Raw genomic sequence first — 21,741 nt, forward strand, 5'->3', positions numbered from 1 at the left:
TCATTTCAGGAAAGAAATAACCTTTCAGCCAATAATTAGAGGCTTAAACCACTTTCTGGCAACTGGAATATTGCATTTTATGAGTTGTTTTGGCCATTTAAAGGTATTTTAACAGGTAAAAAGGACTGGATTGGTTGGTAAGTTAAATAATGTAGAGTAATAAGGATAATTGCAAAAGAGATCATGTCTTTTTTTATATATAACTCAGCAGTAAGTCATGTTAATTAGAGGCTACATTCCATTTTCTAAATGTAAACAAGGATATTAGACATACGCCTACCAAACACATATTCCATCGGCAGCAACAGGCTTGGTTACGCTATAAAATGCAAACACTTGTTTGGCCACAATTGTGATTATTCTCTTAAAAGAACCATTAAATCCAGATAAAGGAAGCTGGAGGCGTAAAGAAACTGGGCGATAATGTTACATGTTGCGACAATCAGTTTCTGGCTACATAAAATCTGATTTCTGGTCCGTTAATACCTTATACAGTCTATGATTAACACACAGTTAAAAACGGGACATTTCCAGGGACAGCTCCAGACGGGAACAGGTCACCTAAACCAGTCGCCCGAACTTAGGCACAGAAGTACTAACATTAACGTCAACATGCTAACATGCTCACAATTACAATGCTGATGTGCTGCAGGTTTCCCATGTAAACTATCTTAATTTACCATTTTAGCATGAATATATTTTTTAATAAGCAGTGAACACAATGTACAGAAGAGGCTTGTTAGTTTACCAGGTATTTAATCATAAATGCAATTCAGGCTGAGGGCAACACGTGTGAACTGAACCAATTACATGATAATCCTTTACTTTTTTCCTTTGCAGACCAAAATGCCTCTGGACGCAAGTGGATAGACCTACAACCAGTCAGAGCAATAAAACTTGTGATGTAGTGTAGTTGGTAAAATAAACTTACCAAATCCTGTACAGCAAACACATCTTTCTATCAACAAAATCTTTAAATGAGTATGTTTCTATTTTTATATTCTTCTTTTAGATAAAATATCCCTTCCAATTAATTTAATACTCAGGTGATAGCAGATTTAACAGGAACAGTTCCACATCACGGCAGCCATCTTGGTTGTTTATGAAAATGTCTCCATGGCCAGTAACGCCGTGCTCCTCTGTCATTCATCCTATCAAACTCACCCCATAATAGATAAACGGTTATGATTGGACCGACCAGTTCCAGGACGAGTGGGAATCTGTCTGGATGGGATGGGGCCAGATGTACCTGCCAGAGCAAATGAAACATGAGTTTGCAGATTTGTCTGGTTCGCAGGCATTGATCTTCTACTTTTGAATTTAAACAACTTAACACTGATGACTAAGGAATTGTTCTCATCCCATCAGTACTTACTTTTAGTCAATACTGTGCAATTACGCGCAGGATATGATGCCAAATGATTATCCCCAGTAGCTGTCTTGTAAAATCAATCAAACCATTGAAGCCCAAAGACAATAGTTGAGAGATGACTAGTGAATACTGTGGTCTAGTCAGGAAGAGCAAAAGCTTTGATAGATGGTCGTGTTCTCTGAAGCAGGCAGGGGACAGATTGTGATTAATTCTCTAACAGAGTGATTTGCCAGAATTAGTCAAAAAAATTGCTGCAGTTATTTCCCCTTTTTTCCGTTAATGGTGTGTACGCGACTTTGCGTATTAATGCATCTTTTAGTTTTCTGACAACAGAGCCGAGCGAGTCACAAAGCCACTCACTCACTCACTCACTCACTCACTCCAGCCTTCTTATCATTTTAGTTATCCTCTCATAATGACATTTAAGAAGAAAATGAATAAGTGTCTCACACTGACAGCCAGTTTGGAAAACATTTATTCGTAACAGATGAACAGGATCAAAATTATGCCAGCTAATCAAAACTGGATATTAAGTAGTGAATTGAAGCAGGCCTCACTCTCAACAGTCAATTCTTATAAATCTTTTTATTATTTGGTTACATGAATCAAACTCGTAGTAACCTTCAGCCCTGTTTCTTTTCCCAGCATTCACTGCTCACTCTGATTGTCACAGAACCTGCAAGCTGTGTTGTACGTCTAAATGTGTGTACAAAACAGACAGCATTTTAGTATTGGTAAATATGGCTCGTTTATTCTTCAAAAGAAACCATTAGTCAAACAAACAAAGAGCGGTATGTGAGCAGACGTTACTGGCAGAAGCATTAAAATCCACTGCAACTCTCTGCCAGGTTAGTAATTGCTCTTTTTATGGTGGTAATTATTTCCTCTAAGGTGCGCACTGTTGCACACTGCAATTATACATGTGCTGCTATCTCTGTGTGGAAGGGAATGTGGGTGGAGAGATGTGGGAAGTATTCGGATAAATTGTACATTTTTGCGAGTGTGTGTGGGTGTTGGTGTGGATGTATGTGAATGGGAAGCGCAGTCGGAGAGAAAAGAAAAATTGAAGCTGCTGTGATCTGAATAGATGCACAGTTTCTACCAAGACAACAAAACAAAAAATCAAACAATTGTCTTGATGTCTTTTGTGTATTCCTGCCCTCAGTTAAGTCTACGCTTCGGTAACCCAACCCTTCTGAAAGGCACTGTACAGAAAAGCCAGCATGTAAGTATGATAAGGCCAACAACCTGCCAACCATAGTTCTGTTTCCTTTCTCCCCTTGTCCTTTCTCTCTGTCTCTTCCTCAGTTGTTGCTTCTCTTTTTGCTCCAGACAGTGTGACCTGCAGGACCAGGCTGGAAAACGCCATTACACAAACACCTCTCACAGATAAGGTTTCTGCCGGGAAACGGTGCAGACTGATGTTTCTCAGGCTCTGCGAGGACTCAGGAGCATCTGAGCGGGAGAACAGAGGGCAGAAATTCATATGGATGATTCTGTGAAAATGCAACAACAGCAGCTCTCAGCGGTTTCAGCTGATCTAAGGAGAATAACTCTTATTTGCATAATATTCATGGAAACGTCTATCTGCGCCTTAGCCCCGGTGAGTGTATATGGTACAAGTGCTCAGGTGGGTTTCTGTTTTTTTCATTTACTAAATGACCAGTAGTGGATAAAATACTACAGTGTCCTACTCAAGAGGGTCTATAATGTAAGTAAAAGTAATAGGTGGATAAAAATGTACTCAGACTAAAAGTTAAGTTAAAGGAGAAGATTTTTTTTATTTTTACGACCCAACAGGACAGGGTTCAAATTGGATTAAAGCACAACTGGAAGCCATAAAATAAAGCGCATAAGCAAACCAAATGGTGCTTCTCTTCTTTGCTGTGTGACCCGTTATTGCAAATGGATTCAGTTTCCAATGCTTACAGATAATTGGGAACAACTTTGCCCTTAATGGATGCGACTTCAACTGCAGTGAAACACAACTCTAGTTAAAAGGTTATTTAAGTGGAAAGTAAATTTCCAGTGGTGAAATAGCCTACTCAAATCCTTAAAGCTGCATTATTCTTATATATGTAATATATTATTTAGTAAGACTGCAGCTTATGTGAAAGCGCATTCGCATCTTTTAGCTCATTGTTTTGAATTTGTGGCAACAAACAACCTTACTGTTTTGGCTCACCACTCTCTTCAACTTTGTTTCTAGCAGCAACAAGCAACTGTTGTTAGTGAAAAGGCTCTGACAGAAAAACAACTGTTTGCTGCTAACATGCTAGCAATATAAACTTTTTAAAGGTTCAGTGTGTAATATGTATGAGGGTCTACTGACAGAAATGCAAAATAATACCCATGACTATGTTTTCAGTGGTGTATAAAGACCTTACATAATGAACCATTATGTTTTTATTACCTTAGAATGAGCCACATACGGGTCCTCTTACATGGATGTTGCCATGTTGTGCCAGCTGTCTCAGTAGTCCAAATGGACAAACGGCGCTACAGAGAGCATTTTGTCACTACTTTGAATATGTACAAAGAAGAACAAGTAATGTTAGAAGTAGTAGTCGTCAGGTTTATTAGAAGTAAGAAAAGAGAAATGAAAAAAGGCCTAGGCCCAAGCATATTATTAAACACAAGAGCTGACTGAGCTTGTTGGCCACCATAGTTTCTCCTGCACGCTCGGAAAAGGAGGGGGCGAATGGTGACCGATGGTGCATTCATGTGATGTTGGAATTATCACAATCTTTTTATCCTCCTTAAATATTTGTTGCAAAAAGAGAAACAAAATGTAAATGGGACATAAAGAAGTATACAGAACTCTGATTCATGCAAAATCATTTATTGCATTGCAACGGTTAGTTTGCTCTACATGTAGAGTGAACAAAATGTCTGCGTGTTGTTTATATACTCTGATAATGCTAATCCAACACAATCTTTTGTAGTAGCGTCCATGTTCCACATTCCGACTTAAGAGCACATGAACATGCACTGAAGTCGAAACAGCGACTTTACAACTTAGGAAATGGGAGCATCTGAGGAGCCTCCAAGAACCCCCACCCCCACCCCAAAAATAAAGGTTTAATGTAAGTAGTAATACTGCAGCTTAAAAATACTCACGAAAAAGAAGAAAAAATCTGATCATTTGAATAACTGCAGTACATGTCCCTGAACTAGTTGAAAAAACTCTCTCACTACTTATTCAAGCCTGACAGTTAAATTTGCTGGCCGATATTAAAGTAACATTATGTAGTAATTTTATCATAAAACAACAGCTTACAGTAGCTACTGCAATGTAACACTGAAATCCCGAGCAGGACATTTATCACATCAACAGCGTAAAATAAAATAAAAAAACTACACAACTCTACAGCAAGCAAGTTATAAGAAGAAGCAACAAATATATAATGTACAATGTAAATACTTTGGAAAAAACTAGCTCCATATTCTCAGTATGGATAACATGGCAGAGCCTGCGAAGAGGCCGAAGGAAAGCCAGGTGAGTGGGCAACATAACTGGGATCAGCAGCTTCTATGGATGTAACGTTAGCTAATGGCAGAGGTGAAGAGACCGAAGAGGAAGTTGACAGAGAATGCTAAGAAGAGAAAAGAAGAAGAGTGATCAAACAAGAGGGTCGCCAGATGTTGGTGAGAGCTTCATGAAATAAAAGACTGCAAGATAGACGCAGAACTGGACATTCTGTCTGTGTACACAGTTAGACTAGTAAGTAATATTGCTCTGTCTTGTGTTGTCACACTTACATAATGTTTGGCTGTGTCAGCAAAGTTGTCATCTTGCTAGTTCTTGATCATAAGTCATATCAACATAACAAATGCATGTGGACAGCTGTCCTTATTTAAGACAGCGGTGAATTACACTCTGAAACAGTAGGGGTGCCAAATCAGAAATGTTTGTTGACACATATGTTTAATGTCAAGGAGGAGATGATTGGTTAACTCTCAAATGTTGATATTAGTGTCACTAATACAGTTTCAGTTGGGTTATTTCGCTTACCCTTTCTAAAACTCATGTTCTAGATGCTGATCTGTGGTGTTTAGCTAAAACAAGTCTGTTTTCATATTCTTAAAAAGTTAACATTTTGCAAGCTCATTTTGATGTAAAATCAATATGTAATTATTGCTGTAACTGGGACCATCAAGTAAATGCAGTACAATAACAAATACAATATTTAGAATAATACATTATGAAGTCTAAGGAAATGTACTTGTATTTGAGTACATGTACTTAATACTTCTTCCTCTGGCTTTAAAAATACTCCAAACTATACAAGAGAATTGCTCAGTTACATCAGTATCAGTGAATGGATGAATCAATTGTCTGATCCTGTTGCAAACAGTCGGGGCCTCTTATCAATCACTCAGTCTGGTTGAATGGGAGGAGATGTGATAATTGTCCCTTACTCTATCTACTACAGTATCATAACCTAATTCTGAGAGATAATATCTTCTGGGAAGACTCTTTCTGTCGTCACACTGCTCCACATTCCCATTCAGCTGAACTGGAAAGCTATATTTATCCTTTTTTCCCCCTCCTGTTAACATTTGGAGGATTTGTAATCATCATTCAACCTGATTTGCTGAGCAGCAATTAACCTGACTCCCCTCTCTCTTTGACCTCATCAGTATGCCATTAAACTCACACAGTCACCAGGGCCCTGTGCCCTATCACAAACCTGTACAGAACAGAAAGAGACTGAGGGTATGAAGGCAGATTTGTGCCTCAAATTTTGTTTTGTTGTATCCCTTGCATGAAGGAACATGTTGGATCTGTGCCTCAGTGTTTCTGTTCTGTGGGGGTTTGTGTGTGTGTGTGTGTGTGTGTGTGTGTGTGTGTGTGTGTATGAGGCCTGCAATTGAGTTGAGCAAAGTCTCAAGAAAATTCAGCCTTCACTTGACTTTATTCTTTAATGTATCTAAATTCTGTCCAACCTCTCTCCAACGACCTCTGTCTCTCTGATGCATTTAATCTCATTACTCTGTGTGTGTGTGTGTGTGTGTGTGTGTGTGTGTGTGTGTGTGTGTGTGTGTGTGTGTGTGTGTGTGTGTGTGTGTGTGTGTGCATCTACATATGTATGTGTGCTGCATGTGTGTCTGTGGAGTGTGATGTAGTAGCTTGCTCCTCCCAGCGGAGTGCCAGTCTAAACTAAGCAGTGTGATGATGATGCACTCTGTGAGCTGACACAACCCATTGGTAAGGAGGAACTGATTCACACCAGCACTGCTCATTTACAGTATGGGAGGAGAGAGGAGTGCCTGTGTGTGTGTGTCTTGGGGGGTGGGGGGGGTGGGGTCTGTCTGTGTCTGCCTTGGCCTCTTGTTCTTGTCTGGGTGTGAGCAGCACAAGATAAAGAGGTCAGGTCTGAGCATCATCTGCAAGTACACCGTAACTGCACGTGATGTTTAATGAATGCTCCTGTAAAAGTGTATTCCTTTTAATAGTGACAAATAAAAATAGATAACCACAATATCATGTCCCTGCCCACCTCTATCACTTTTCCACTGTGCAGGTCAAGTAGGGATCATTTTAAAAAGTAATTTCAGACTCCCTCATACCCTGGACCAATGCATTTGTGGGCTCCATATACACTCTTTGGCCACTTAATTATCTGTACAATTTAACACAGTCCAATACAACAGCCCCGTCATAACATCTCTCTTTACCAAGATCATAATGTTTAGTTTTGGATGGCATTTTAATGTGTAAATTTAGAAAAATAAAAAACACCTCTCAATATAAGTCCAGTACAACAACACCACTAACTATGAGCTCAGTGCTAAAACATATAATTGAATTAACACCTCTATGACAGTGTCAACAAAAAAGGAATATTAAAGCCTTCACAAATCTTTATGGCAGAGCTGTTGTGGATTGCATTAGACTGCACAGGTGCATGTAATAAAGTGGACACTAAGTGTAAATCTATTCATCAGTCGACACAAATAAACCACCTCTGTGCCTCAGTAAATACCCTGGCTGCAATAAATATTACATTGGACTTTTAATAAATTTTTTATTGTCAGTCTACATTTCCATGAACACACATCAATGTAGGGTTGGTTTTTTTGTCATTGAAAAGTTCTATCTCCCCCACCCCAAATCCACCTAACAACCCCCTCCATTAAAAATAATAAGAACTTCAAATGAAATGAATTGTATAATTGTATAAGTAGAGAAAATACAGTTGCTTTGGAAAAGCACACAAAGACATGTAAAGCATCATTAAATTTCAGTTCTATATTAATCCCTACTTTGTAGTTTGGCGGAGGAAACTAAGAGACATGTTTGTGGCATGTGGCAATATGTGGTAAGAATATTAAGAATAACATCTCTCTAGAAATTATTATGAAGCGGTAGAAGCAACAAACATAATTATAATATCTGAAACATGGAATAACATGGAGGTGGATGAAAAGGTTGAATTGAATTAAATTTAAGATTACTATAAGATAAAATTTGTCTTTTTCCATTTTTGTCGTCACTTTGTCAGAAGGTTTCAACTACTTTTGTAATTTATGTGGTCATTGTTTTATTGTACAGCATTATAATGTAAAGTGTTACTGTGTTTAACATGTGTTTGTGATTTTGCACACTTGCCTGGATGTGTTGTGACCATGTTGTGGGTAATATTATTTTTATAAATGTTTTGATATACTGGTGTATTGTGTATGGAATATTGTATGAACCCGATGTTTTTATTTGATATGTAAATCCATTTCATATATTTGTGTTGTGATATGTAAGTAAATACACTAAGTAACAGCCCATAATATGTAAATAAATAAAATCAGAGAACAAGGGAAATTGCTGAATAACTTGAAGGCTTCTTTATTTCATATTTTTTCTATGTATTGCTGAAGCTGTTGTTCATCTGATAAGTTGCGTTATTGCTGATAAGTTGCGTTATTGCTGACACAACAAACTGACTCTGATTATTTGTGTAATGAGTCACATTAAACACCCAACTGAACAACGTACAATTAATGACACAATATCATTTAAGGAATGGAGCTCAGTGGCTCTGGAGCCAAGTTAAACCACCATCTCTGCTTCCACATCCCTCCTCGTTGTTAAAAAGAGCAAGATAAAGAAAGGAGTGCAGAAAAACAGAGTTTTTGGCTGGTCACAGCTCAAACAGAAGGAAAGCTTCCCATTAGCACTGGTGTGATAAAATCCAGCTGGTGACATCACATAACCGAAGGACAGTGTGTTTCATTTGCACAGGGAAGCAGCCAGCCAACACAACACAGGGCACTGTGGCATTTTAGACAAAATTTTACTATTTCAATATTTTTGCATCAAACAGGTGCAGTAGATACAAGAAGGGGCTGTATATTGGTAATGCTTTATTTTATGGGGCCATAGTTTCCTGGAAAGCCCCGTGCTATTTGGCATTAAATATAGGTAAAACAGTGACAACTGATTCATTATGATTAATAGCTAACTAGTGTAACTTAGTCTTTTAATCAGTACAAGTCATCAGATTCTGCAACAATGTGGACTTTGTCAACAGGTAAGCATACCATCCAACATATACAAAGAAATAAGTTTCCAATTATAAATGAAAGAATATTTATTTGAGTTTAAATGGAGCAGTTCTTTCAAAAAGGTGTTGTTATAAACAAAACCAATTAACATAACAAAAAGAACCATCTAAGGACATATTTGTCCCTCTATTTAGTACCAAATAGTTCTTCCTAGAAAACAATGGACTTGTGAAATTGTGTTAAAATCAGTCTTAACCTCTAAACATTCCTGTAAAATTCATGCAAAACGCCTATTCAAGGCATATCCAAAGTAAATTGAATGTAGTTCTTGAACCATTTGGAGTATATTCATGATTTTGGGCTTCTCTGAAAGATAACACTCACAAGTGGTCAGAATGATTGTAAGTGCTACTGGAATTAATTAATATAAGTTTAAACACACTAAAACTAATATATTTTTCATTTCCGCTTGAAAATGCTTGCTAACAAATGCATGCAGACAATTATAGCTGGGACTTCTTAGCTGGAAAATATTGTGGGGACACGGCATAAAGCTTTATCTAGTTCTAGTTTAAATTTCATACCAATAATACCATAATATGACTATTTTACACAGGTTTTTCTAAGTGTATGTCATAGGGTATTTTTTCTAAAACAGCACCGCCCCTTAGCCCAAGCTGCTGCTGGATCACTCCGTATTAGCCGGTAGCTCGACGCATATGTGTTTTTTTGCTGGTAGATCATGAACTTCCTACTATTCAGAATTGTCATCGGCACTATTGCTTGCAATTGACTTGGCCTACCCACGAAATAAGAGGGGCTGGCCTTTCCTTACAGCGCGGGCTCTCGTTGGCTATTGTAGGCTGTGAAAGGGACATGTGAGCTCACTCTGGTGTCACTCGAAAGGTTAGAGTTCAGCGGCTAATTTGAATACAACCTATCGTAGTTGTTTACATTCAAATCGGAGTTATTACGGATATAATGACATACCAGCCACGTCTGCCGGCAAATATGAAACGATGCGGCAGCAGTCCCTGGGGATTTATTGATGGAATAATGTGTTTTGGACTAAATATTTTTACTGGATTGGATTGTCTGGACCTTTGACAACGTAACAACACCATTTTTGTTACAAAAATATATTGTTACATTTTTGTTACACAATATAATCGATCGGTAGATTACTATGAGGCTTCATAGGTGAGTCGCGTCAATTTTGCTTGTACTGGTTGGTCTGACAGAAGCGCTGATTTGTACTCGCTGTGGTGATTGTATCTTGAAATGGTTTGCATTGGTCGAATCACGGAGATTATAGCTTTCAAACAGTGTTATCATATGAGTCTGAAATTAACATAGCAGCTGTGTGCACATACTGAAAGCTGCCGCCAGGACCTAACGCCCCCTGGGTGGGCCGTTGGAATGTTAAGAGTTAAAGGTGCCCTGTGGAGTTTCTTTAAAGTAATTTTCTGTTTACTTCAACAAATGTGTTGAATGCATTTCAGCATCATAAAAAATCTGTATATTTTAAGCCTGCAGTGTTCATATCCCTATTTGTCTTCTTCTTCCCTGCCTTTGCTGACACATGTTTCTTGGCTGCTTTGCTTCTTGGCCTGTTACTGCCACCTGTATATCGGGTGAATAGCGTAAAACCATTGGCAGGAATGTGTATTGCATCATCTGAATGCTCCTGCACATAATAGAGAGCAAATGAAATGGGGATCCACTCCATGGCTGGTGGTCAAAAACTATATGGGGTACCTTTAAGTAATAATAAACACACAAGAGGAAATTGGTGTGAAATATGAAAAATAAAAAACTGATGCATGAAAGAGGAAAATTGGGGCACCACAGAACTCTCTTTTCTAAGAATTTGTATTTCAGTTACAATCTTTTTTAGTGTAGCTCTTAGTAAGACATCTTTCCAAATCCAAATGAGTCACAGAAATGAAAAGCAAAACAATTAATGAGCACACAGACTTAAAATAAAATGACCTGTCTGTATAAATAACTAAACACCAGATTAGAGGTTCATCCTCAACATTTTCATAATAACATTTAATTGTTTGTTAGTTTTTTACAACTTGCAGCTTTGCACATTGCATGTCTTCGTAGGTTAAAAGTGCCCATAGAAACTCCCACTGCAGCCACCTTTTCCAAATCACCACACAACTGCTGCTTCATTGTGTTCATAATTGTAATCCCTTGGACCGATGAAAGGGGCAAAGTCTGCTGGTTAATTAAAACTGCAATCAAATTTACCCCTTAAACTGGCGGCAAAAAGGGACCCCATTCAATTAAATCATACATCACTTTCCTTTCAATAACACGCAAACAAACAAGTGAGGGGGATGGAGTCGTGTAAATCCACGCGCTTGTTGATTGCCTTCTGCAGCTGGGATTCTTTTAATTTAGTAAACAGGAGCTGAGGTGGCGCTCAAGGTGCCGTGGAGGAGAGTCCAGGGAGCAAAGGGGATTAAAGACCCTTCCACTGGCCTTCTATTGGCACTTGTCATGCACTTAATTTGATGCTGTAATTAACTTTAAAAATCTCAAGGCATTTTGCAGAGTGTGTACACAGGATTCTTTAAAGATAAATGCAGAGCAGAGTGTGATAGGATGAAGTAGCTGACTGCTGCAGAAAGCATTTCCTGTTTATCTCTTCCTACTACAAGAAAGAGCATGATCCTGGAGCCCTCTGAAGGCCTAATGTTATACATCCACATTGTGCGTGTGAGTGTGCCCGTGTGCATTTGTGTGAAAGTAATTATATTGATGGAATACCTCGTGTTTGCAATGTTTCCTTCTATTTAGAGGCTCACTTTGCACAGCAGATGTTGTCCACCTGCTACTTGGTATCTGCCCGCTTGACTGAAAGAATATAAAACAGTCAAGGACCTACTTGGATGCAGTCAAGGAGGTATTTTTGTACATATACACACACAGACACACACAAATACACTGCACTGAACAATGTGTGACCAAACACAGCACACCAAGACATACGCACATCTAGACACATGCACACACACTCATGCAGGTAAATCATCATCATCCAGAAATCCACAAGGGTTTAACAGAATGGAGAGCAGGCGACTTTTTTATGTGGGCCAGCCAATCAAGCGATAATTGCTTTGAAATTAAGTACCTTTTGTATTTGAATGGTAATTAACTGATGAAAGAAAATACTCAATAAGTCATTAACAGAAACCTAAAAGAAAATGTTGACCAGTGAGTGCTTTAAAAAAAAGAAGTTCATTTTCACTTTTTAAGTACCGACTGCTGATAGATTGGCTGTTTAAATCAGAGTAGGTGAATTGCCATTGACCTTGATGCACATCGTCATTAGACCATAATTAAATCAAATTCTGCCCTGCTGGTTATTTACTGTAGGTGGTCATAGATTAAATTTTGTGTAGAATCTCATTAAATATATTTTACAGTTAAAACTTTCAACACAAGACCATATAGTGTTTTTAAACACATCTGGCTTGGAATTAATACACACAGAGGGGTTTTGGCCCTTAGAGTTCCCTTCAGTGTTTCAAAAGTACCGTATTTGGATGGTTAATTTCACATTTGAACCCCATTGCCCTCTTTTCCTCAATCCTGAACTCTGTTGCCGAGCTCTCTGGGTCACTGAAAAAACGTCAAACGTCCTTCTTTTTGCAGCCCTGAGATAAGAACGCTGTGCGTTCTGTGCACATCCAGCCTCTCCCATAAGTAATATGCATTTCATAGAAAAAAAATAAAACACTGAATATCATTTGAATATCTTCTTGAGAAAATGAATGATGATGCAAATGCATGGGAAGGACCGTGTTGAACTGTTGAGATGTGAGCAAGGACACAGTGAAAGGATAACAGCAAGATAAACAGTCCACGTTTAGTTTTGTGCATGTCAATGTGTGTGTAACATTAGCATGTGCATACAAAAGGTGTCAAAACAGCAGTAGTGAAAAGTAACTAAGTACATTGATTCAAGCAGAGACAATTCTTGGGTACTTGTACTTTTCTCAAGTATTTCCATTTTATGTGACTTCTACACCACTACAATTCAGAGGGAAATATTTCACTTTTTACTCCACTACTTTCATGTGACAGTCACTTTTCATTGATTAAGATTTTAAACAAAGAAATGCACAATAATCTTATGAAACACAATGCATTGTTAGATTACACCAATTGTTACCAACATTTCTGGACTGTGACCCCCTATAAAATAAAAGCAGATGATTTCCTTTAAATAACTGTTAACATTTCTATCTTCTTTCCTACCCATTAACATTACATTTATCTTGTGCTTTTATCCAAAGCGACTTACAATTGCTATGTATGTCAGAGGTCACACGCCTCTGGAGCAACTAGGGGTTAAGTGTCTTGCTCATTGGTGGATGTGTCACAGTGGGGAATTGAACCTGGTTCTCTCAAGCCAAAGGCATGTGTCTTATCCACTGTCCCATCACCAGCCCGTTAATACCCCATCATTTATCTCACAATTCTTCAGATTTATCTTGTGACCCTTTTGAGGGACCTGACCACCGGGTTGGGAACCACTGGACAAAACTACACAGTAGTTAAAAGTAGCTCCACCTCGACCAGCCACAACAGTAAAATTCTGCTTACACACTGATGCATCAGTATTAACAGAGATGTTTTATAGAAGACACCTATAAGGACTTTGGTATTAACAATCTGATAATGTCATGTATCAGTCACAGGGGACATTTTTCTGCAGAAGGAGGACTACTTTAAGAACATTTTGCTGATAATACATCTGTAATATGACTGCATGACATTTACTTGTGTTTTTCCATTGTTTATACTGGTACTATGAAATTATCTTATAAATAGGTACTTTTTTCCATCAGGTTCTGAAAACTGTTTGTTTTATATTATTTTAATAGACAGTATAAGTACAGTGGTTCTGCTCCAGTCCATGAATGTGTATGTGGTTGTGTGGTTTAAGATGACTCTTATGTCCCCTCCTGATGTTCTTTGGCTCAGTCATTAACCTGGGATTAGCCTGGCAGAGATGGAAGTCAAGGGTCAGGGAATAAGTGAGCTGCCCTGCTGCACAGTCTGGTTTCCTAGCCATGAATTGAAACTTAATGCTTCCCGCTTATATTTGTGAAGAGAAAAAACAAAACTCTCCTTACCTCAAGGGTATTTGTGTAGATGCGCATCAGTGCATCAGATTTGTGTGAGTGGATAGTGGGTATTTCTTGAAGTTGTTACCTTCTTTTTAATCTTGAACATTTATTTTTGTGATGTTCAAACAAGTATACGTTTAAGAAGGGCTTGAGAGTTGCTCAACAAGCTCAAAGTTTAAAGAGAGTTGTGGTTGTGGAGATATGGGAGTATGCGAGGTGGGGGGGCACGTTTGGCTGAAGCTTCTGAAGGGGGCAGAATTTGTTTTATGAGGGTAATTGATGCTTTGCTGCAGGAGAAGAGGGCAAAGCAGGCATGAAATTGTGCAGGGGATCAGATCCGTATCGGAGCATACGGGAGAGCTGAGGGAGAACAACGGAGCCCGGCAGCCCGCGGTGGCTGGATTAGGGTGCCGCTCAGCACTGAGGTACAGTTAAGAGCCAATTTTATTCTCTACCAACCCAATCAGTGGAAAAGCCCTGTATCCTATTAGATTCAAGTTTAGGGAGGAGAAGCAGAGCTGCTGGAGAACAGCCAATAAGACATTCATATAGCCATCAGAACAGAGAGAAAGAAGATAGAATGGAGAGGAAGGTGGAATGAAATGAGAAAATGCTAAATATATTTTGAAGAAACAACTTCACTCAAGCAACTTAACCGTGAGTAAATTCACAATCGGGATACCTTGAAAGCAGACAGTGAAAGTGGTAACCTCATGCTAACATTCTGGGGTCATCCAGCACTAAAGGCTAAGAAAATGAAGATCCAAGCAGGGGGGTCAGTTGGTCATTTTACACCTGAATAACCAGCTGATCTCTCATTGTGCTCAGGTTTACGCCGTATGAGCACTGAGCAAGGTCATCTGTCCAATTCCCCCTGTGTATGCCTGTAGTGGCGCAGTGTTATTGTGTTTGCAGGCAGCGTGGTGCTCAGCGTTGACAAATGCATAGAGGGCACAGCTCATCAGGATTCCCGAGCTGTCAGTCTGTGAAAAAAAAGAGGGAATTGGCTGTCAATCCCTAATTAATAAACTCTGCTCCTCTCCCCCCACTCTGCACAGAGTTGTCTGATCAATAACCATTGTGCACTGCCTCAGATGGAAGCCATTCAGATTTATCTGCTAATATCCTGGGTGATAGCCAGAGCTAGACTGGAGATGACAGTAGGCTCAAAGCCCATTACCTCCTTATTTACTGTTTTAAATTCTGCTATAGTCACAGCCAGTTGCTGTCTCTCGAGTAACAAATAGAGGAAAATCTCTTCCCTCTTCCTGGGGCAAGTCAAGGACAAAGCAGATGGAAAAACGTGTGAATGTCTCTTCATTTTAGTTTTCTGGGCAGGGATATGTTTGTAAACACACATGTGCACATGTAGACATTTCTGTTTCAATATATTTAATAAAATATTTGCAAGTTGCAACTGCTGACCTTTTTTCCACATATGGCAAAGACTTTACGGTGATCAAATCCCTCCCCGTCTCCTCTTTTCCCAACCTGACATCAATGCTCCTTCTCCTATAAAAATGACACCCCATTTCAAAACAAGCTGGTTAATTTCTAATTTCTCATCCTGTTATAAATCCTGCTGTTTTCTTCCCTTTGTCTTCAGCCCAGTCAGCGTGAGTCGCCTTCCACATCCTGTTCATCCGTCTGCAAGATTTGACGGGAGGACAGATATTCCCGTTATCCGCAGTGATCTACAGTTGCTGAATAAAGTCAGGCATACTAAAAGCACTAGCTCAGAAACACAGACGGAAAGCCTCACATTTAAGAGCAGCACTGGCCTTGACAACAGTGTTGACTCTGTTGTCATGTAGAGAGTTTGAGAGTGGATTAATGAGTCCAAACCTCAGCTCTCAGGTCCAGTGTTTATTTGAGTAAAAAGAAAAATCGCTTCCTGTTTGAACCTGCTGGGCAGTTCTGTACGTTCATTTTTATGTTATTTGCCACAGTGAAGGAATCCTGAACATGTTTAAACTATGAATCTATTCTGTTTACAGCTTTGTAGTTTTATTATGTGGGAGCGAAATATGGTTTTATGCATTCTATTTTTGTTCCACTCAGTTAAATGGGCACTGCACCAATTTTACACTTGAAGTTCAGTTTACGTGTCATGAGAAATAGGTACCAGTGAAAACAGTTGTAAAATTTCTTCTGTGGCTCCAGAGAGAGCTTTTCAAAATATAACCCTGGTGAAGACATTTTACGCCTCTTTTCATTTAATCAGCTATGTGGAACCACAACATGTCCATCGTTGCTATATGGTATCAACAACATTGTACTCACCAAGTTATGTATTGAGATCTGGGAATGCAGTAACGCTGCTAAAAAGAAAGAGGACAACAAACACAATGTCAGATAATTAGACAGGTTTTAAAGTGTCTCCCACGTAAGCCACATTTAACTGTAAAACAAAGGCAATCAGTAAAATGATAACTTAAACTGTGCATAAACATCCACAGACTGACTTCCTAGTTCCAACTGCGTGGACTTCTGGTTTTACCTCCAAATAAAGTGTTTTTTGATAATCAAGCTTAATTGTTGACTAACTGATCTGATCATCTGATGGATTGTTTGTTAAAATACATAAAAACGACTTAAAAATAAGAGCAAAATTGAAAAAAAAAAAACCAGCAACAGAGTTTATCTGTAAAGACAAGCTTTAAAGGCAGACTTGTATTATTCCATCACCTTAATTACATGCACAGTCATTTGCAGGGCCGAGATTTCTTGTGAGGTTTGAGTCTCTGCGTTCATTGTAGCCCAGGATATGCTTCAGGTGGCCCAGACATTGGGGTTTTTGATAAGCACTCTTCCACAATCATTATTCTTGTTCAATGGAGTTGAACTGAATTATCACAACATCCGAGGAGGGATTTGAATTCGAGGTGTGCCTTTGTTTATGCTCTATCACCCAATTTCAGTGGCAAACTTGTTGTTACTGCCGTCCTGCAGAGCGAGCTTTCCTTGATGTTATCTCTGCTGATCACTTGGGGATGATTACAGAGGCTGGTCTGCGATACTACGGCGTTGGCACACAAATTCTGAGTGCGAAGGAGGGCTGAGGCGCCTAGAAGACGTATGCTGATGGATGACATGTTAGCACCCTCAACAATCACCCTTTCACATTGTTGCTGCAATGTTTGAAACTATCTGCAGGATCACAGCCTGTCAGGACCTGGGGATTATTCTGCATCTGTTTACAACGCTTTAAAATGACATTCTGGGAGAGTGTCTGATGTGTGTGACTTGTAGAAGTGGTCTCTTGTGTGTGTATTTGATCCCTGACTGAGATATTGCAACTGGCAAAGTGCATATAATGTTTACCTAGAGACAACTGCTCAATTAGATGATCTGTAGGAGTTAAGAGCATGCGTGCACAAAAACACATACACCCACCTACCCACCCACATGCACACATATACAAACACACAGGCCAGTTAATCTGCTTTTTGATTCAGGTCTTAATCTCCTGTCTGCTACTCCACTGGCAGGTCCCGCCTCCCAGTTTAGTAGTAACAAAGAGGCTGGAGATTCGTGAAGAGGCTCAAACAGGCAGCATGCATCATAAAACCTGTTTATCTCTGTTGTAACCGTGGTGCCCATGCACTTGTGTACGGGGACAGATGTTAAAAACATGTTGAGCTTCAGACATGGCAGGTTTACTTATTAAGAGTGTGCTTCACTGATTTAGCATTGCGCTCCTAAAAGTTTGTCGGACTCATGGTGGACAGTTTAGCAAAACTGATGCAGCAGAACCAGAGAAATTATTAAATATTATTATACGCTATCAGTTTTGTTCCACACATTCTTCCTCCTTGTCAAATCCTACATTACCCACAATGCAACTCGGGCGCTGACAGTTTCAGCCAGATGATTCAGGTGTGGTATGCTGGTAGCAGCTAATTCAGCCTGGAGCTTCAATCCTCAAGCAGAGATGAGTCTACAAAGGTCTCCACAACCCCAGAAATTTGAAATTTTCTAACTTGTAGTCTTCATCCTCAACCAGCGCTGACTCGGTTGACATCACATGTGGACTTTACGCAGGACTGTAAACAGACTTTGAAAATCTATTCCCCTTTAAAACCACTGAGGTTTGCTTGATTTCACTCAGTTTGCAGGGAATGTATCAATAAATGAATATTGCTTCTCATCATCCTACTAAACAACTGATAACCTGTGACTTTTTTTAAGTTAAGTGTTGGCTTACCAAATGTTTGACTTTGCTGTATTGGCTAAATGAAGCAGAGTTTAATGTTGATCCAAATTGTAAAAGCTTGATGATTTGCTACTAATAACCATGGAGGGATTACCAAGGCCTGTTTACTTGTGTGCAGATGTCTTGATTACCGAGCCATTAGATTAATAGAGATAAGCTTTGCCACGCTGCTCATAGATCCTGAATGTCCCCTGCACAAATAATCAGCGCTTAGCGGTACAAGGTTAATACAGCATTCGGCAGAGGCCAGCAAAAGCAGACAGCCCAGCGGCCCAGAGGCAACTCCAGAGGTGAAAGAAGACACCATAAAAACTGTGGTGAATCATGTCTGCGGCCTCATGGGACCAGCGGACCATGTCCTGGCACTGATAGTTTGACAAATGATACATCACCATCAACTGCAAGATCTATTGTTATGACAGCAGGAAAGATGGTATCATACCACAGCAATATCCACAATCTGGCAAACACAACCACACTCCCACAAGCACACTGTGACTGCAAATACACACAAGCTCTGGAACAAATGATAAACTTACTTTTCCCCCATAAAAATTCTATCCGGCAGATCACAGATTGAATAAAGTTTTGTTTTCATTGTTTAAAAATACAAGTCATAGTTTGCAAGGCTGATCATTATTATTGAAGTACTGCGCATTTGCCACTAGATGTCTCACTGTGTGCTTGTTTTTAGGCCACACTGGTGTGGCACACACAGTCACATGCAGGGTGCACATGGTGTGTTTAATATGACCAGCCTAGCCAGTCTCCACATGTGTTGCAGTCTCCTCTGGGAGGACAGGAAAGCATCTGCCTCCCTCTGTCTGTCTAACACATTTCTGGGAAAACAGCCCAAACCTGCGGCTCAGGAGGAGGGGGAGAAAACACGCACACACACACGCACGCACGCACGCGCGCACACACACACACACACACACACACACACACACACGTCTGAACATCCACCAATTTGCACAAATGTATGTCTGCACAATAATTTTCATTATATATTATAGACAATTAGATTGAACTACATAGATATGTTGCTTGTCTACATGCTGGAGGTGATGTAATAATACTATTGATTACAATAATGATTTATGCATTTCCCTAAGCCCAGGGTAAAATAACAATATAAACAAACCATTAGCTCTAATAAGAGAAGACACTGCTGGCTTCATTAAGTGCTCAGAAGGATGAACCCCAATAAGAGCCCAGCTCCCAGTTTCACCAGGTTGGTTAGTTTTTCTGTTGGTAGGGAATTTTCATTGTGCTCTGTGGGGAATCTGTGCCCTTTGGACCATGGAGAGCTGTGTATGAAGGAAATACAACGTACAGTAAAAACCATACAAGCATGAGCTGGCTCCAGGTTGTTACTTTTTACTTCCAGGATGAAGTTATTCAGTGGGACTGTGCTCCAACGGCACTGTGGTGTCAACATTAGTGCTGAAACAATCAGTTGATGAATTGATTGACATAAACGTATAATCAACAACAATTTTGCTGATCAATTAATTTATCAACCCGAAATACCAAACATTCACTTGTTCCAGCTCCTCAACTGTGAGGATGTGCTGCTTTTTCTCAGTTTTATCTTATTGTAAATTAAATATGTTTGGGTTTTGGAAAAAACAAGCAATCTAATGAAGTCACGATAAGCTGTGAGAAATTGCGATGGACATTTATCACAATTTTTGGCATATGGACTAAATGAGCAGATTACTTTTAAAAAAGAGAGTCAACAGATAAATTGATGATGAAAATAATCCTCTGTTGCAGCCCTAGTCAGTATGCAAGTGGCTGTCGAGTTTCAGTTTTAGCACGATGCACGGCACAGTATAAAATATACACCATTGCAAAGAATGAAACAGTTTCATTGTGTGTTCATATGCAGTACAATTCTTCTGTATTACAGATTATTGTTCAGCACATGTTAATGTCAATCTTAATTCTGACAGCATTGCATCTTATTGTTAGAGGCCTACAAGTTCAGGTAAACTTCACTTATGCTCGTAATTTTTACTGTAGGCCTAAATTTCGGACACACTGGAGCATAGCATGTGAACTGTATGCTAGACGACTTGTGCCATCTATGAAGCTTAAAGCATAACTATTGGTAAACACATTTATTTTTTCTACTGAAATTATGATTTTATCTCAAGCTAAAAGGCCGAGCTCTGTGACCCATCAGATGTTGTGATCTGAAAAGGAACTTCAGCTATTTTGCAACTACAAATACAAATCTACTTTTTAAAAATCACCTACTTTATTCTTATAGGTGTTAGTAAAAACAGTGTTCCCACAGTCTTTGGATAGGATCACTAACCAGAAGATTATTGTCCCTATAATATTCAGATGTTAGATTCAGGCAGCTTCATAGTGTGCTTTGTCTGTAGAGCATTTTAAAAAAACAAGTCAGGTTCTGCACCTCTTTGAATGTAACGGAATCGGACGGGTAACAGTATTTAACACTGGCCCAATGGTAAGCTTTGCGTTCTCGGCGTCCCGCCTACGATGAACCTGATTGGCCAAGCCCTGCCGTTAACCAATCCACAGCGTAGCGAACGTTAGCTACATCAGAAGGTAAGCTAAAAAACACACAAATATTCGCTTAATCAATAATTATAAACACCGAATCAACTGATGGCGAGTTGTTAAACTTGTCCTGTATAGTGATGCAATAACTTATAATTATTACAGCTCAGCAGATTTGATGCAGACAACAGTTACCTCCCTCACTGGCCACAACCATAGACTGTATATAAAAAAGCCACAACCAACCGAGTTTTTTAGAAGATTGTTGCACACCTCTGCTGAATGTGTAAGTAGCTAATTGTTTGCTAACGTGGAACAATTTTGTAAGACAATAATATGTCAGGGTTTGTCTGTTTTGAAGCTGTTCTTCTGTCCCTCCAGTTCAATTAATTAGGTTACTCTAAGTTAATATGCTAAATTGTCAATATCAAATGTCTAATATCAGAAATTCATGATATTAATTATACACACCAAACATTATAACATTATAACCACCTTCCTAATATTGTGTGGGTCCCCCTTTTGCCGCCAAACAGCCCTGACCTGTCTAGGCGAGGTTACCTCAACTAGCCTTGCCAGGTCACCGCTTTTCCTTTTTTGGACCACTTAGGTACTGACCACTGCAGACGAGGAACACCCCACAAGGGCTGCATGTTTGGAGATGCTCTGACCCAGTCGTCTAGCCATCACAATTTACTGCAATTTCCTGCTTCTAACACATCAACTTTGAGGACAAAATGTTCACTTGCCGGCTAATACGTGCCACCCACTGACAGGTGCCATGGTAACGAGATAGATAATCAGTGTTATTCACTTCACCTGTCAGTGGTCATAATGTTATGGCTGATCGGTGTATTATACATAATGCTAAATACAGACAGACTGTACTGACAAGAATGAACAGTGATCGCAAGTTGAACCAAATGGATCATGAGCGGGATGCTTCTATACTCAAATTGAAT

The 21,741-nt window shown here is 39.4% G+C and overlaps 1 protein-coding gene and 2 long non-coding RNA genes across 6 annotated transcripts in view; 1 reads left to right on the forward strand and 2 right to left on the reverse strand.

Annotated features, from left to right (window-relative positions):
• Positions 1-1,829: 1,829 nt before the first annotated feature.
• Positions 1,830-4,288, reverse strand: LOC119885432. The gene is made up of 2 exons (XR_005441341.1): positions 3,786-4,288; positions 1,830-2,827 (listed from the first exon to the last, which is right to left on the reverse strand). It is a non-coding gene; the product is annotated as an uncharacterized LOC119885432 (long non-coding RNA).
• A 10,515-nt stretch (positions 4,289-14,803) lies between these two features.
• On the reverse strand, positions 14,804-21,479 carry LOC119886348. 2 transcript variants are annotated; one of them, XR_005441471.1, is made up of 3 exons: positions 21,341-21,479; positions 16,312-16,349; positions 14,804-15,011 (listed from the first exon to the last, which is right to left on the reverse strand). It is a non-coding gene; the product is annotated as an uncharacterized LOC119886348 (long non-coding RNA). The 2 variants fall into 2 exon arrangements; XR_005441472.1 differs by having other exon boundaries at positions 21,275-21,479.
• cacna2d2a (calcium channel, voltage-dependent, alpha 2/delta subunit 2a) overlaps positions 20,914-21,741 on the forward strand; it is a 156,992-nt gene continuing 156,164 nt past the window's right edge. For all 3 annotated transcript variants that reach the window (XM_038697010.1, XM_038697011.1, XM_038697012.1), the window contains exon 1: positions 20,914-21,065. The gene's annotated coding sequence lies outside the window, so the exon portion shown is untranslated. The remainder of the gene's footprint in view (positions 21,066-21,741) is intronic.

The sequence above is a fragment of the Micropterus salmoides genome, unplaced genomic scaffold (genome assembly GCF_014851395.1).
Source record: "Micropterus salmoides isolate LMB-PRFRI ecotype aquatic unplaced genomic scaffold, ASM1485139v1 Ms_hic_scaffold_4, whole genome shotgun sequence".
NCBI classification, from domain to species: Eukaryota; Metazoa; Chordata; class Actinopteri; order Centrarchiformes; family Centrarchidae; genus Micropterus; species Micropterus salmoides.